Here is a 9,546-nt window from a genome sequence, read left to right on the forward strand (position 1 = left end):
TTATGCATTGTTGATTTCCACCTATTGAGAAAAGAGAATCTCACCCTGCAAATTTGAGCATTTTTTTTTACCTGAAATACACATTTTGAAAAGTTCTGAACCAGTATCCCACATCCATTAACTCCCCCCAGCAGTGAAGCACCTGAAGAGCAGAAAATAAATTAACATTCATTAGTGCCAACAGCCCATAATCATATTTTTAAATGCGGCTTTTATTTTTCATTGATCACTCTTTTGAGTTACAGTGCTTTAATATACTTTTTTTTCTTAGCAGATTCAACTTTTCCCATTTTTGCTGGCCGATGAAGACTTCAGGGGGTGCTGAGGTTGATGAGCAATTATGCCAATCGCAGGTCAAGTGAGGGAGCGTTAAAGAGATGAGAACTGTGGGAATGGAATGATGAAATTTAATTCCTAGGGCGGACGTCGCCAGTAAAATGCTGTCCTCACTGACTGATGGATGTCAGTGATACATAGTTTCCTCATTTCTTGGATGAAGATGTATTATGCTCGTCTCATAACTGAGAGTTCGCAGAGAAAGAACAGACTTAAGGTTGCCATGAGGCATCGACGGCGTGGGAGGTTGGGATTAGCACATGCCAGCTATCCTCTACAGGATGGATCCAGAACGCGGTTCTCATGTAGCAAGCAAGGAGCGATATTCAGGATCCTGTGATAAGCCATCAGTGGAAAAGAATATGAAAAAGAAGGCATACACATCTATAAAGGACTCATGTTACTCTCCTTTCTTGAGGATATGGAGACGTTGGCAAAAAAAAATTGTCTTGGGTTTTCTAGAAACTAATATTGAGTCCTAATTTAATATCCACTTATAGACCTAACTAAACCAGAAGTTTGAAGTTAAAACTAAACTTTTTTAATTAAAAAAAAAAAGATTGAGAGTTAAAATGAGGTAAAGGTTATGAAAATACTTTGCAAAAAGTAATTTATATTTCCAAAGTGGCGTTGTTATTTTCAAACTGAAACTGACAAGTGAATTAAGCTACTTAGTACAATTTTTAAATACATTTTTCTCAGCCTATTTTCAGTAATTTTTAAGATGACCAATTATATTTTTAGCATTGCTATTACTAACACATATCATGATTAGAATTTGTATTTGGATAGACAGGATATATCTTATGTCTGTTTTTATCTTATATAGCTTTTTTGTTTTGTTTTGTTTGGAGAAAGTATTAATATGCAACTTGAATTTTGGTACATATCAAATTCTACTAATGCTCTCTGGGAATTTTTCTGCACTTTATTAATGAAAGTTTAAGATCACTTGTTAAACAACACAGTGGCTATATTTTGTAAGAATGAGTGGGTGTATATATGTCAAAATTTGAACATGGACCATTAACTCAAATTTAGTACTCTTTTTACATGTATAGAAAATTGTCCGCAGGACATTTGCAAAAACACAAGAGGTAACATTTCACTTAATGGTGAAATTCTGGATTCTTCCCCCCAGGGTCAGAAATATGACAGGTTTTTTTGCCGGTTGTCTTTAACACTGTACTGAACATTTCAGCCTGGGCAGAATTAAGGCAGAAAGTAAGACAAAAGTCATGCAGGCTATGAAAGAAAGAAGTAAAAGATGATTTTTTTTTTCAGATATCATGATCTCATATATAGAAAGTCCTAAGGATATTAAATCAACATAAAAACTCAATCAAATTTCTATACATTTGCAGCAAAACATAAACTTAGGAAAGCAATTTCCATTTACTGTATCATCAAAAATAATGAAGTGTCTAGGAATAATTTGCAATAGAAAATATACACCTTATAACCTGAAAACGACAAAACATTGGTGATGGAAGGCGAAGAAGACCCCAGTAGGTGGAAAGACATCTGTGTTCATTATTTAGAAGATTTCATATTATCGGCATAAAGAGTACTCACCAAAGTGATCCGCAGATTCATTGAAACCCCCCTTCAAAATCCCAACGGCCCATTTCAGAAATGGAAAGCTTGATTCTAAAATTCCTCTGGAGTTGTAAGGAGCCAGGATAGATAAAACATTCTTGAAAAAGAACAAAGCTGGAGGACTCGTGTGTCCATCAGTAGACAAATAGGCAAGAAGGTGTGGTCCCTGCAGGCATGGTAAGTCACTTAGTCATGTAGCGACCCCATGGATTGTAGCCCACCAGGCTCCTCTGTCCATGGGGATTCTCCAGGCAAGAATACCGGAGTGGTTGTCATCTCCAGGAGATCTTCCCAACCCAGGGATGAAACTGCGTCTCTTACATCTCCTGCATTAGCAGGCGGGTTCTTTACCACTAGTGCCATCTCAGAAGCTCATGGTCTCTACATGCAGTGGAATATTATTCAGCCATAAAAATAAAGGAAGAATTATCTCATGCTACTCTTTGGATGAGTCTTCGCCACATTCTGCTAAATGAAGAAACTGGTCACCAAAAACCACATATGGTGGGATTCTATTGATAGGAAATGTCTAGAGTGGAAATCCATAGACACATGCAGTGTATTTGTGATTGCCTAGGGCTGGGGAGAGGGGTAATGAGGAATTCCAGCCAAAGGTTATAGGTGTTCTTTTGAAGATGTTGAACATATTCTAAAATTTCTTGTGATGATTGAGCAATTCTTCCGATGTACTAGAAATCATTGATTTGTACTTGAAATGGGTGACTTGTGTGGCATGCAGATTATATCTCAATAATTATATCTCCAGGGGCTTCCTTTCTGGCTCAGCTGGTAAAGAATCTGTGTGCAATGTGGGAAACCTGGGTTCGATCCCTGAGTTGGGAAGATTCCCTGGAGAAGGGAAAGGCTACCCACTCGAGTTTTCTGGGCTGGAGAATTCCACGGACTCTGTAGTCCATGGGATTGCAAGAGTCGGACACAATTAAGAGTTAATATCTCAGTAGAGATGTCCAAAAAAAAAAAGAAAAGAACCCTCAAAAACAAACAAAAAAAAAAAACGTGATGGAAGTCAGAGTAGCTTGGTCACTTGTTATAGTTGATTTCCATTCCCAGTGTTTAATTTTTCCTCTTCTAGCATGCAGTTTATACTAAGATGAGACAGAGGACAAATCTAGGAAACTTTAGCCTCTTTTCCTTTTTTGGGATAAGTGAATCAATTCTTTTCCTGCTTGGATGTAGAGGGAAAATTTCCTGTTTGAGAGCATGGAGTTGAGTCACATGATGAATTGACGGTCATATGTGTAGAGAGTGATTGTTTATTCCGCCTGCTGTGCTGAGGGCTTTTGATGAGGAAACCAACTCACAGAAGCATCCTCACCCTCTAATACACTATCACTAGGCTGAGAGATGCGTCTTGTTAAAATTTCTCCTCTGATTTCCCTTATGGTTCATTTTCGAGGGCACAAATCGTAAATCTGGAACGGCCAAATCAGTAAGTCAGTATGGTGCCTGGGATTCTGCCTTGGTTTGAAAGCCGTCTCCACTTCAGTCTTGTATTTGTGAAATGAGCCCTGCTCCCTTCTATTCTAGAATTTCTACCCTCCTATTTAAATCTCTATAAGGAAAATATAAGCCATAGATAAATAAATGGAAATGTAAATATCTGCCATCTATCCATCATCTCTCTGAATATACACAGATACTATTTAGTGTATGTTGGTCGCTCAGTTGTGTCTGACTCTTTGTGACCCCATGGACTGTAGCCCGCCAGGATCCTCTGTCCAGGGGATTCTCCAGGCAAGAATCCTGGAGTGGGTTGCCATTTCCTTCTCGAACCTGGATCAAACCTGCATCTCCTGCATCGCAGGCAGATTCTTTACCGTCTGAGCCATCAGGGAAAGCTGAGCTCCATTTAGCGTGGAATCTGTCTTTGTGTAGTGAAGAGTTAGCCACTCCATGGACTATCCCGCCAGGCTGTTCTTTCCTTGGGATTTCCCAGGCAAGAACACTGAAGTGCGTTGCCTCCAGGGGATCTTCCTGACCCAGGGATCAAACCCGGGTCTCCTGCATTGCAGGCAGCTTCTTTACTATCTGAGCCACCAGGAAAGCCCATGCCTAAAGCCTACACGTAGTCATCAGTTCAGTTCAGTTCAGTCGCTCAGTCGTGTCCAACTCTTTGTGACCCCCGTGGACTGCAGCACGCCAGGACTCCCTGTCCATCACCAACTCCTAGAGTTTACTCAAACTCATGACCATTGAGTCAGTGATGTCATCCAACCATCTCATGCTCAGTCATCCCCTTCTCCTCCTGCCCTCAGTCTTTCCCATCATCAGGGTCTTTTCCAATGAGTCAGTTCTTCGCATCAGGTGGCCAAAGGATTGGAGTTTCAGCTTCAGCATCAGTCCTTCCAATGAATATTCAGGACTGATTTCCTTTAGGATGGACTGGTTGGATCTCCTTGCAGTCCGAGGGACTCTCAAGAGTCTTCTCCAACGCCACAGTTGCAAAGCATCGGTTATCACATACAGTCACAAATATAGTTTTATATGTGTATATATATACACTCACGTATGTGTATGTACATATTCACGTAGATATTTTCCCTTGATGGCCATATGACTGTCTCACAATTACTTGCTAAGTGTCCCCTCCCTTCCTCACTGATTTAGGATGTTCTGTTTGGCATGTACTCAGTTCTGTTCTGTATGTGTGTCTACTTACGTCCTCTGTCCAGTCTGTTGCTCTCTGTGTATACCCATGTGCCAATGCCAAGTGGCTCTCATAAATGCAGCTTTATCATACGTCTGAATGTCTTGAGGGGCTGGTCCTTCCTCATTAATCTGAGACGCAGCTCTTCTAGTTGCCGAGAAATCCTATTGGCACTTACGTTGAGATCGCCTTCGATTTACAAATTAATTTAGGGAGATGGACGTCGTTATAATCCTGAGTCTTCTTTGCCAAGGGAGAAATAACAGGCTTTTCCACTTGTTTAATTCTTATTTATGTCAATAACGTTTCAACATCTTTCTCTGTATATATTGTACATGGCTCATTAAGTTGATTTTGAGGTGCTTTATTATTTAGTTATTTGGTAATGAGTTACCTTCCCGCCAGTTTATTTTCTAACGTATTATTAGTCATATATGGGGGAAATACTGAACTCCTGTGCTCATTTCATAAATAGCCATGTTCTTTTGTTGTCTTGATATCACCTTTTTAAAATTTTCCAGTTAATTCTCTTAAGTGTTTGTTATAAAACTAACCTGTCCAAAAATACTGACTTCACTTCCTTTTATTATAAGAAGTAAACATTTTATTTCATTCCCCCACGTGTTCCGTTCGATAGCAATTCTACAGTAACATCAAGCATTACTATTCTTAGCCATCGCGAAAGGGAATAAATAAAAGGTGGTCTTGCAAAGGCTCGAGACAGGCAAGGTAGACATGCAATGACATGAAAACTGGGGAAGCTGCAGAAAGAAATGAAAAAAAAAAAAAGAGTGTTGCTGATTCTCTCTGCGTGGGAAAGAATCTTGACCGTGTCTGCTGGCGTGAGCCCGCTAAGTGGCTTCCGTCTCTTCAATGGTTTATTTTCCACTCCCTTCTCCCCACCTACTTCCTGGCGTCAAGCTCCGTGATGACCCCCTCTTGCCAGCCTTACGACCCTGGAGAATTTCCTTAGCGTTTCTAGGCTTCCTTCTCCCAGGACAAGGGGATCTGTCATTTCTTGCTAAATCCAGGTTTCACGTTCAGTCTGCAGATGAGGGTCTGCGGAAAGCTTCTTATATGAAAGCTAGAGGTTGCTTCTTCTGTCCAGCTTTTCATCATTTCAAGTCTTTTTATGGCAAATTTTAAGGAAGGAGGGTCCAGGAAACGTGTGTTTTGCTCAACCACCTTTGACCAGAAACTTAATAAATGCTCGTCAACCAAACCCGTATGAGCAAAGGCATTTTGCACAAACTCAAGAACTCATTAAAAATAGTGCTTTCAAAAGTCTAGATTCCTGGCACGGGCCAGACCTCTGGGAGCGTAGGCCCCCTTTTTATTGGAACGAATCTCCGAGCTGAGTGATAGGAAAGATAACTCAGATGACCTTGTCTATTTACTCACCCGTGCAACTTCCAGTGACTGTGTTTCAGAAAGCATCATTCTCTCGATGGTGTCAATGCGTGTGTTTTAAAAAGAAAAAATAAAAAAATGTAAGGCAAGACAGTGACTCTGTTTACTAAATGACTATGCTGGGAGCTGCACCGAACCAAGGAGAGAAGTCATGGGGCGACGTGCTCACATTTTCTGTGTTCTACGCCCTTTGCTGTCTCTTGGTAAATATCTCGTCTTCCTCACATTCTAGGGGTCGTATCGAGCCAAAGCGTTTTGTCCGCAGGTCAGCAAAGAACTAAGTGATGAGGTGTTCAGCTCATTATTTATACATTACTGATTCAAAGCTAATAGCACTAATTATTAGTAACTATTTTGCAGCACAGAACTTCTGTTAAGGAAAGAATTTTCATGGAGACATATATATATTTAATTTGACTATACCCAGGCTTACTTGTAGCACATAGGATCTTTAGTTGTGGTGTGTAGTTGTAGCATGTGAGATCCACTTCTCTGACCAGGGGATTGAACCTGGGCCCCTGCATTGGAAGTGCAGAGTTTTAGCCACTAGACCACCAAAGTTCATATATATGTGTGTGTGTGTCTCTGTGTGTGTATATATATATATATATAGAGAGAGAGAGAGAGAGAGAGAGATTGATGTCACCAGACTTTGCCAGTCAATAAGTCAACTCTGAAACAGTAAGGGATAAGAAAATAAAGTGTTAGTCACTCAGTCCTGTCCGACTCTGTCACCCCATGGACTGTACCCCACCAGGCTCCCCTGTCCACTAAATTCTCCAGGCAAGGATACTGGAATGCATAGCCATTCCCTTCTCAAGGGGATCTTCCCAACCCAGGGGTCGAACCTGGGTCTCCTGCACTGCAGGCAGATTCTTTACATTCTGAGCTACCAGGGAAGCCCCTAAGGGATGAGAAGGTTCAGATCAGTTCAGTTCAGTCGTTCAGTCGTGTCTGACTCCTTGTGACCCTGTGGACCACAGCACACCAGGCTTGCCTGTCCATCACCAACTCCCAGAGTTTGCTCAAAGTCATGTCCATCAAGTTGGTGACGCCATCCAACCATCTCATCCTCCGTCGTCCCCTTCTCCTCCCTCCTTCAGTCTTTCCCAGCATCAAGGTCTTTTGCAATGAGTCAGCTCTTCCCATCAGCTGGCCAAAGTATTGGAGTTTCAGCTTCAGCATCAGTCTTTGCGGTGAATATTCGGGACTGATTTCCTTTAGGATGGACTGGTCTGATCAAACGGTCACTATGAACTGGGAAAGGATCAAGAATCAGGGCAAAAGCAGAGATCACCAAGCTCAACCCTAAGCGGAAAGCAGACAGCATTTCTGCCGTGTGAGATGGAGACCCCTGGCCATCACCTGTACAACTACATGAGTTTTACATCCACAGCAGTGTTGACACGTCAGTTGACTACAGGTGCTGCGTTGTTCTTGATTCAGCTGCCAACATAAGACCGCAGTCCCTGGAAGTCTTGTTTCTGGAATTGCTTATGAGTACCCAGTTCACGGAGAAAACCATTTCCACCTCGCAATGCACATTCTCCATGCTTCTCTATCGTCATCGCTTAGTTGCTAAGTCATGTCTGATTCTTGCGACCCCATGGACTGTAGCCCCACCAGGCTCCCCTGTCCATGGGGATTCTCCAGGCGAGAATACTGGAGTGGGTTGTCATTTCCTTCTCCAGGGGATCATCCCGACCCAGGAATCGAGCCCGGGTCTTCTGCATCGCAGGCAGAGTCATTACCGACAGAGCTACGAGGGAAGCCCGGATTGAACAGAACCTGTTTAGTCGTGATAAAGATGGGACTAGAGTGCAACATTTAAGGAGTATTAAAGGGACCAACGTTCCTGTTCTTGTTCTTTCTGGCATCACAGTTATTCACTGGAAAGAGGCTCATTCATTCCAGGTGAATTTCGCTCAAACTGCAGGGGCTGAGATGAATATTTGTAAGTCTGTACAGGATAATTCTTAGAGAGACATGGGGTGTTGGAAGTGATGTGGGTACCACTCCACGCAGAAGAACCAACCTCTGGAAGGAATGTTCTCCTCCATAATGAAGGGAGCCAGGGAAAGTGGGATTTTATTTGCATTCTGAAAGTAATTGCTCTCAGACCAGTCACAGCCTGGAGGGATGCGGTAACTCCAGCAGGGAGAGACAGTAAGGCACGCACTGTGGTCAGAATCAAGGAAAGCTCCTTTAAAAAGTGCAACCCCCACTTTTCATGGAGGTGCAAAGTCTGGGCTCCCAACTTTACTATTTCAAACAGCACCCAGTAACTCAGAGCAAGGGGACTCAAGCACCTGGGTGGCCTCTCCCATTGTTCAGTTTCCTTCTTTCCAAAAACGGAACCAGGCATGTCTTCTTTACAAATGATTGCTGGTTTAGTCGCTAAGTCGTGCCCCACTCTTGGCGACCCCATGAACGCACACCAGGCTTCTCTGTCCATGGGATTCTCCAAGGCAAGGACACTGGAGTGGGTGGCCATTCCCTTCTCCAGGGCATCTTCCCCACCCAGGGATCGGACCCAGCTCTCCTGCATTGCAGGCGGATTCATTACTGACTGAGCTATGAGGGAAGCCCTTACAAATTATTACCTTGTTCATCATTTTCTTTCTTTTTCTTCTTTGGCTGTGTTGGGTCTTCACTGGTGCACGGGCTTGTCTCTAGCTGCAGCGAGCTGAGGGCTGGGGGTTTGGGGGGTTGGGGGTGGCTGGGGGTAGGGGGTGGTGATGCTCTCATTGTGGAATGCGGGCTTCTTACTGAGATGATTTCTCTGGTTGCAGAGCGCAAGTTCCAGGGTTCGCGGGCTTCAGTAGTCGTGACTCCTGGACTCTACAACACTGGCTTAACAGTTGTGGCCCACGGGTTGAGCTGCTCCAAGGCATGTGGGATCTTCCCGGACCAGGGAATCCAACTCCTGTCTCCTGCATTGGCAGGTGGATTCTTTCCCTGAGCCTCCAGGGAAGCCCTAGAGGTCATTTCTCAAGGTTGAAACGGCCCGTGTTTGAGAAGCTTCCCATTCACCCCCAACGGGCTTAGCAAGTACAAGTGTTTTCTTTCCCCACACCCCCTGCAACTCTGTTCAGAAACGCTGATGTGCTTTGATCCTATTCTTAGAAGCCGCGTCAGGTACTTTCTTGATGCTAATTGGATTTGAAACCGGACCTTCTTGCCCCGTGATGAGGCTCCGCGTTGATACCCTCTCTGCAGACATCAGGCTTTTATAGCTCTTACCTCACTGAAGATCTTCCCTCCCTCGGAGGGGATGTTCTTCAATAATTAATGGCTGCAAGAGAAACGTTGAATCATTCCTGCTTGGAATGCACTGAGATAACGCTCTCGGCCGTGTGTAAACAGAATGAGGATCACGACTTGCTTTCTCTGCCTTTGGAGAGCTTAAACTGTATCGGTGGCATGCTTAAAGGTGTAGACACCTTTAAGGAACATCCCCTTGGGATAAGCGGGAAGGTGTCTCATGAGGGACGATACATCAGTGAAAAGAGAGCTGGTCTTGAGGAACACGG

This window comes from Dama dama, chromosome X, assembly GCF_033118175.1.
Source record: "Dama dama isolate Ldn47 chromosome X, ASM3311817v1, whole genome shotgun sequence".
NCBI lineage: Eukaryota > Metazoa > Chordata > Mammalia > Artiodactyla > Cervidae > Dama > Dama dama.